Below are 7500 nucleotides of genomic sequence, written 5' to 3'. Positions count from 1 at the left end.
AGGCACACCAGGACGCAGCAACAGAGAGGAGAGACAAGGTGCATAGAAACCTGAGAGGGACAAACAGCAAGAGAACAAAGAATCGTGCAGGAAGAGCTGCAATTCAATGCAGGAAAAATGTAAAGCCAACTAGCATGCTGCTGGAATGCATGTGTGTTCATGTGAGGAGTGTTGCAAATCAGAATGCCGAGTAGCTGGCGCCACTTGCCACATGGGGTTCCGAAATGTGGCTACAACAGCGATCTGGCTTAATAATTGGTTGGATTGGAAATGAAACAATCCTGGTGTTTTGGGGGCGGTGGAAGCTTTTTTGGGGGAGGAGAGATTTGGGGATGGGGAGATTTGGGGGAGAGCGATTTGAGGGGATGAGAGATTTCGAGGTTGGCGAGTGTGAGATTGTGGGGTGAGTGAGTGAGTGATTTGTGGGTGAGTGAGGGAATGGTGAAAGTCAGGCAGTTTTGAAGCTTGAGGCAAGGCAATGAAGGGTAGGGCTTGTCGTTTGCTTGTGTGGGAGTCAGAGCAGCAAGAGGTGGGTGTGGCGGAAGGTAAATGGTGAAATGAATCTTGAGTGCTGATTCCTTGGATGAATGCATGGAAGGAGAAAAAGAAGTGAAGAACAGTCTTATGTCCGTTTAAGTAAAGAGAAAGCCATGACATCAATGCCTACGGCCACACTAGTCTGAAAACGCCCGATCCCGTCTGATCTCGGAAACCAAGCAGACTGAGGCCTGGTTAGTACTTGGATGGGAGACTGCCTGGGAATACCAGGTGCAGTAGGCTTTTGCTGCCATCCACAGGCTGCTCATGCTTCTGCACACACAGTGCCGTTGATCCATCAACAACCATTTTGCTGCTCTCTCTCTCACTTTGCTTTCACCATTTCTTTCCTGCACATTCTCCTGCTGCTACACAAATGCAAGGGGGTCGATGCAAGGGACGAAAGAACGCAGAACAACAAAATAAGTTGGCAAAAAAATACACGCTGACGCAGGCACACCAGGACGCAGCAACAGAGAGGAGAGACAAGGTGCATAGAAACCTGAGAGGGACAAACAGCAAGAGAACAAAGAATCGTGCAGGAAGAGCTGCAATTCAATGCAGGAAAAATGTAAAGCCAACTAGCATGCTGCTGGAATGCATGTGTGTTCATGTGAGGAGTGTTGCAAATCAGAATGCCGAGTAGCAGGCGCCACTTGCCACATGGGGTTCCGCAATGTGGCTACAACAGCGATCTGGCTTAATAATTGGTTGGATTGGAAATGAAACAATCCTGGTGTTTTGGGGGCGGTGGAAGCTTTTTTGGGGGAGGAGAGATTTGGGGATGGGGAGATTTGGGGGAGAGCGATTTGAGGGGATGAGAGATTTCGAGGTTGGCGAGTGTGAGATTGTGGGGTGAGTGAGTGAGTGATTTGTGGGTGAGTGAGGGAATGGTGAAAGTCAGGCAGTTTTGAAGTTTGAGGCAAGGCAATGAAGGGTAGGGCTTGTCGTTTGCTTGTGTGGGAGTCAGAGCAGCAAGAGGTGGGTGTGGCGGAAGGTAAATGGTGAAATGAATCTTGAGTGCTGATTCCTTGGATGAATGCATGGAAGGAGAAAAAGAAGTGAAGAACAGCCTTATGTCCGTTTAAGTAAAGAGAAAGCCATGACATCAATGCCTACGGCCACACTAGTCTGAAAACGCCCGATCCTGTCTGATCTCGGAAACCAAGCAGAGTCAGGCCTGGTTAGTACTTGGATGGGAGACTGCCTGGGAATACCAGGTGCAGTAGGCTTTTGCTGCCATCCACAGGCTGCTCATGCTTCTGCACACACAGTGCCGTTGATCCATCAACAACCTTTTTGCTGCTCTCTCTCTCACTTTGCTTTCACCATTTCTTTCCTGCACATTCTCCTGCTGCTACACAAATGCAAGGGGGTCGACGCAAGGGACGAAAGAACGCAGAACAACAAAATAAGTTGGCAAAAAAATACACGCTGGCGCAGGCACACCAGGACGCAGCAACAGAGAGGAGAGACAAGGTGCATAGAAACCTGAGAGGGACAAACAGCAAGAGAACAAAGAATCGTGCAGGAAGAGCTGCAATTCAATGCAGGGAAAATGTAAAGCCAACTAGCATGCTGCTGGAATGCATGTGTGTTCATGTGAGGAGTGTTGCAAATCAGAATGCCGAGTAGCAGGCGCCACTTGCCACATGGGGTTCCGAAATGTGGCTACAACAGCGATCTGGCTTAATAATTGGTCGGATTGGAAATGAAACAATCCTGGTGTTTTGGGGGCGGTGGAAGCTTTTTTGGGGGAGGAGAGATTTGGGGATGGGGAGATTTGGGGGAGAGCGATTTGAGGGGATGAGAGATTTCGAGGTTGGCGAGCGTGAGATTGGGGGGTGAGTGAGTGAGTGATTTGTGGGTGAGTGAGGGAATGGTGAAAGTCAGGCAGTTTTGAAGCTTGAGGCAAGGCAATGAAGGGTAGGGCTTGTCGTTTGCTTGTGTGGGAGTCAGAGCAGCAAGAGGTGGGTGTGGCGGAAGGTAAATGGTGAAATGAATCTTGAGTGCTGATTCCTTGGATGAATGCATGGAAGGAGAAAAAGAAGTGAAGAACAGCCTTATGTCCGTTTAAGTAAAGAGAAAGCCATGATATCAATGCCTACGGCCACACTAGTCTGAAAACGCCCGATCCCGTCTGATCTCGGAAACCAAGCAGACTGAGGCCTGGTTAGTACTTGGATGGGAGACTGCCTGGGAATACCAGGTGCAGTAGGCTTTTGCTGCCATCCACAGGCTGCTCATGCTTCTGCACACACAGTGCCGTTGATCCATCAACAACCTTTTTGCTGCTCTCTCTCTCACTTTGCTTTCACCATTTCTTTCCTGCACATTCTCCTGCTGCTACACAAATGCAAGGGGGTCGACGCAAGGGACGAAAGAACGCAGAACAACAAAATAAGTTGGCAAAAAAATACACGCTGGCGCAGGCACACCAGGACGCAGCAACAGAGAGGAGAGACAAGGTGCATAGAAACCTGAGAGGGACAAACAGCAAGAGAACAAAGAATCGTGCAGGAAGAGCTGCAATTCAATGCAGGAAAAATGTAAAGCCAACTAGCATGCTGCTGGAATGCATGTGTGTTCATGTGAGGAGTGTTGCAAATCAGAATGCCGAGTAGCAGGCGCCACTTGCCACATGGGGTTCCGAAATGTGGCTACAACAGCGATCTGGCTTAATAATTGGTGGGATTGGAAATGAAACAATCCTGGTGTTTTGGGGGCGGTGGAAGCTTTTTTGGGGGAGGAGAGATTTGGGGATGGGGAGATTTGGGGGAGAGCGATTTGAGGGGATGAGAGATTTCGAGGTTAGCGAGCGTGAGATTGGGGGGTGAGTGAGTGAGTGATTTGTGGGTGAGTGAGGGAATGGTGAAAGTCAGGCAGTTTTGAAGCTTGAGGCAAGGCAATGAAGGGTAGGGCTTGTCGTTTGCTTGTGTGCGAGTCAGAGCAGCAAGAGGTGGGTGTGGCGGAAGGAAAATGGTGAAATGAATCTTGAGTGCTGATTCCTTGGATGAATGCATGGAAGGAAAAAAAGAAGTGAAGAACAGCCTATGTCCGGTTAAGTAAAGAGAAAGCCATGCGATCAATGCCTACGGCCACACTAGTCTGAAAACGCCCGATCTCGTCTGATCTCGGAAGCAAAGCAGAGTCAGGCATGGTTAGTACTTGGATGGGAGACTGCCTGGGAATACCAGGTGCAGTAGGCTTTTGCTGCCATCCACAGGCTGCTCATGCTTCTGCACACACAGTGCCGTTGATCCATCAACAACCTTTTTGCTGCTCTCTCTCTCACTTTGCTTTCACCATTTCTTTCCTGCACATTCTCCTGCTGCTACACAAATGCAAGGGGGTCGACGCAAGGGACGAAAGAACGCAGAACAACAAAATAAGTTGGCAAAAAAATACACGCTGGCGCAGGCACACCAGGACGCAGCAACAGAGAGGAGAGACAAGGTGCATAGAAACCTGAGAGGGACAAACAGCAAGAGAACAAAGAATCGTGCAGGAAGAGCTGCAATTCAATGCAGGAAAAATGTAAAGCCAACTAGCATGCTGCTGGAATGCATGTGTGTTCATGTGAGGAGTGTTGCAAATCAGAATGCCGAGTAGCAGGCGCCACTTGCCACATGGGGTTCCGAAATGTGGCTACAACAGCGATCTGGCTTAATAATTGGTGGGATTAGAAATGAAACAATCCTGGTGTTTTGGGGGCGGTGGAAGCTTTTTTGGGGGAGGAGAGATTTGGGGATGGGGAGATTTGGGGGAGAGCGATTTGAGGGGATGAGAGATTTCGAGGTTGGCGAGCGTGAGATTGGGGGGTGAGTGAGTGAGTGATTTGTGGGTGAGTGAGGGAATGGTGAAAGTCAGGCAGTTTTGAAGCTTGAGGCAAGACAATGAAGGGTAGGGCTTGTCGTTTGCTTGTGTGGGAGTCAGAGCAGCAAGAGGTGGGTGTGGCGGAAGGTAAATGGTGAAATGAATCTTGAGTGCTGATTCCTTGGATGAATGCATGGAAGGAGAAAAAGAAGTGAAGAACAGCCTTATGTCCGTTTAAGTAAAGAGAAAGCCATGCGATCAATGCCTACGGCCACACTAGTCTGAAAACGCCCGATCCCGTCTGATCTCGGAAACCAAGCAGACTGAGGCCTGGTTAGTACTTGGATGGGAGACTGCCTGGGAATACCAGGTGCAGTAGGCTTTTGCTGCCATCCACAGGCTGCTCATGCTTCTGCACACACAGTGCCGTTGATCCATCAACAACCATTTTGCTGCTCTCTCTCTCACTTTGCTTTCACCATTTCTTTCCTGCACATTCTCCTGCTGCTACACAAATGCAAGGGGGTCGATGCAAGGGACGAAAGAACGCAGAACAACAAAATAAGTTGGCAAAAAAATACACGCTGACGCAGGCACACCAGGACGCAGCAACAGAGAGGAGAGACAAGGTGCATAGAAACCTGAGAGGGACAAACAGCAAGAGAACAAAGAATCGTGCAGGAAGAGCTGCAATTCAATGCAGGAAAAATGTAAAGCCAACTAGCATGCTGCTGGAATGCATGTGTGTTCATGTGAGGAGTGTTGCAAATCAGAATGCCGAGTAGCAGGCGCCACTTGCCACATGGGGTTCCGCAATGTGGCTACAACAGCGATCTGGCTTAATAATTGGTCGGATTGGAAATGAAACAATCCTGGTGTTTTGGGGGCGGTGGAAGCTTTTTTGGGGGAGGAGAGATTTGGGGATGGGGAGATTTGGGGGAGAGCGATTTGAGGGGATGAGAGATTTCGAGGTTGGCGAGTGTGAGATTGTGGGGTGAGTGAGTGAGTGGTTTGTGGGTGAGTGAGGGAATGGTGAAAGTCAGGCAGTTTTGAAGCTTGAGGCAAGGCAATGAAGGGTAGGGCTTGTCGTTTGCTTGTGTGGGAGTCAGAGCAGCAAGAGGTGGGTGTGGCGGAAGGTAAATGGTGAAATGAATCTTGAGTGCTGATTCCTTGGATGAATGCATGGAAGGAGAAAAAGAAGTGAAGAACAGCCTTATGTCCGTTTAAGTAAAGAGAAAGCCATGACATCAATGCCTACGGCCACACTAGTCTGAAAACGCCCGATCTCGTCTGATCTCGGAAGCAAAGCAGAGTCAGGCCTGGTTAGTACTTGGATGGGAGACTGCCTGGGAATACCAGGTGCAGTAGGCTTTTGCTGCCATCCACAGGCTGCTCATGCTTCTGCACACACAGTGCCGTTGATCCATCAACAACCTTTTTGCTGCTCTCTCTCTCACTTTGCTTTCACCATTTCTTTCCTGCACATTCTCCTGCTGCTACACAAATGCAAGGGGGTCGACGCAAGGGACGAAAGAACGCAGAACAACAACATAAGTTGGCAAAAAAATACACGCTGGCGCAGGCACACCAGGACGCAGCAACAGAGAGGAGAGACAAGGTGCATAGAAACCTGAGAGGGACAAACAGCAAGAGAACAAAGAATCGTGCAGGAAGAGCTGCAATTCAATGCAGGAAAAATGTAAAGCCAACTAGCATGCTGCTGGAATGCATGTGTGTTCATGTGAGGAGTGTTGCAAATCAGAATGCCGAGTAGCAGGCGCCACTTGCCACATGGGGTTCCGAAATGTGGCTACAACAGCGATCTGGCTTAATAATTGGTGGGATTGGAAATGAAACAATCCTGGTGATTTGGGGGCGGTGGAAGCTTTTTTGGGGGAGGAGAGATTTGGGGATGGGGAGATTTGGGGGAGAGCGATTTGAGGGGATGAGAGATTTCGAGGTTGGCGAGCGTGAGATTGGGGGGTGAGTGAGTGAGTGATTTGTGGGTGAGTGAGGGAATGGTGAAAGTCAGGCAGTTTTGAAGCTTGAGGCAAGGCAATGAAGGGTAGGGCTTGTCGTTTGCTTGTGTGGGAGTCAGAGCAGCAAGAGGTGGGTGTGGCGGAAGGTAAATGGTGAAATGAATCTTGAGTGCTGATTCCTTGGATGAATGCATGGAAGGAGAAAAAGAAGTGAAGAACAGCCTTATGTCCGTTTAAGTAAAGAGAAAGCCATGACATCAATGCCTACGGCCACACTAGTCTGAAAACGCCCGATCCCGTCTGATCTCGGAAACCAAGCAGACTGAGGCCTGGTTAGTACTTGGATGGGAGACTGCCTGGGAATACCAGGTGCAGTAGGCTTTTGCTGCCATCCACAGGCTGCTCATGCTTCTGCACACACAGTACCGTTGATCCATCAACAACCATTTTGCTGCTCTCTCTCTCACTTTGCTTTCACCATTTCTTTCCTGCACATTCTCCTGCTGCTACACAAATGCAAGGGGGTCGATGCAAGGGACGAAAGAACGCAGAACAACAAAATAAGTTGGCAAAAAAATACACGCTGACGCAGGCACACCAGGACGCAGCAACAGAGAGGAGAGACAAGGTGCATAGAAACCTGAGAGGGACAAACAGCAAGAGAACAAAGAATCGTGCAGGAAGAGCTGCAATTCAATGCAGGAAAAATGTAAAGCCAACTAGCATGCTGCTGGAATGCATGTGTGTTCATGTGAGGAGTGTTGCAAATCAGAATGTCGAGTAGCAGGCGCCACTTGCCACATGGGGTTCCGCAATGTGGCTACAACAGCGATCTGGCTTAATAATTGGTTGGATTGGAAATGAAACAATCCTGGTGTTTTGGGGGCGGTGGAAGCTTTTTTGGGGGAGGAGAGATTTGGGGATGGGGAGATTTGGGGGAGAGCGATTTGAGGGGATGAGAGATTTCGAGGTTGGCGAGTGTGAGATTGTGGGGTGAGTGAGTGAGTGATTTGTGGGTGAGTGAGGGAATGGTGAAAGTCAGGCAGTTTTGAAGCTTGAGGCAAGGCAATGAAGGGTAGGGCTTGTCGTTTGCTTGTGTGGGAGTCAGAGCAGCAAGAGGTGGGTGTGGCGGAAGGTAAATGGTGAAATGAATCTTGAGTGCTGATTC

General features: G+C 49.3%; 5 non-coding genes and 2 pseudogenes across 5 annotated transcripts; all 7 read left to right on the top strand.

Moving 5' to 3' along the window:
- The first annotated feature begins 661 nt into the window (after positions 1-661).
- LOC139270285 (5S ribosomal RNA) lies at positions 662-780 on the top strand. The gene has a single exon (XR_011594630.1). It is a non-coding gene; the product is annotated as a 5S ribosomal RNA (ribosomal RNA).
- An 870-nt stretch (positions 781-1650) lies between these two features.
- LOC139269626 (5S ribosomal RNA) lies at positions 1651-1769 on the top strand (annotated as a pseudogene).
- Positions 1770-2639: 870 nt separating this feature from the next.
- Positions 2640-2758, top strand: LOC139270284 (5S ribosomal RNA). Its single transcript, XR_011594629.1, has one exon. It is a non-coding gene; the product is annotated as a 5S ribosomal RNA (ribosomal RNA).
- Positions 2759-3627: 869 nt separating this feature from the next.
- Positions 3628-3746, top strand: LOC139269563 (5S ribosomal RNA; annotated as a pseudogene).
- An 870-nt stretch (positions 3747-4616) lies between these two features.
- On the top strand, positions 4617-4735 carry LOC139270283 (5S ribosomal RNA). The gene has a single exon (XR_011594628.1). It is a non-coding gene; the product is annotated as a 5S ribosomal RNA (ribosomal RNA).
- An 870-nt stretch (positions 4736-5605) lies between these two features.
- On the top strand, positions 5606-5724 carry LOC139269336 (5S ribosomal RNA). The gene has a single exon (XR_011594219.1). It is a non-coding gene; the product is annotated as a 5S ribosomal RNA (ribosomal RNA).
- Positions 5725-6594: 870 nt separating this feature from the next.
- LOC139270282 (5S ribosomal RNA) lies at positions 6595-6713 on the top strand. The gene has a single exon (XR_011594627.1). It is a non-coding gene; the product is annotated as a 5S ribosomal RNA (ribosomal RNA).
- Positions 6714-7500: the final 787 nt, after the last annotated feature.

The sequence above is a fragment of the Pristiophorus japonicus genome, chromosome 8 (genome assembly GCF_044704955.1).
Source record: "Pristiophorus japonicus isolate sPriJap1 chromosome 8, sPriJap1.hap1, whole genome shotgun sequence".
Taxonomy (NCBI): Eukaryota; Metazoa; Chordata; class Chondrichthyes; family Pristiophoridae; genus Pristiophorus; species Pristiophorus japonicus.
This window is presented reverse-complemented; position numbering and strand designations above follow the sequence as displayed.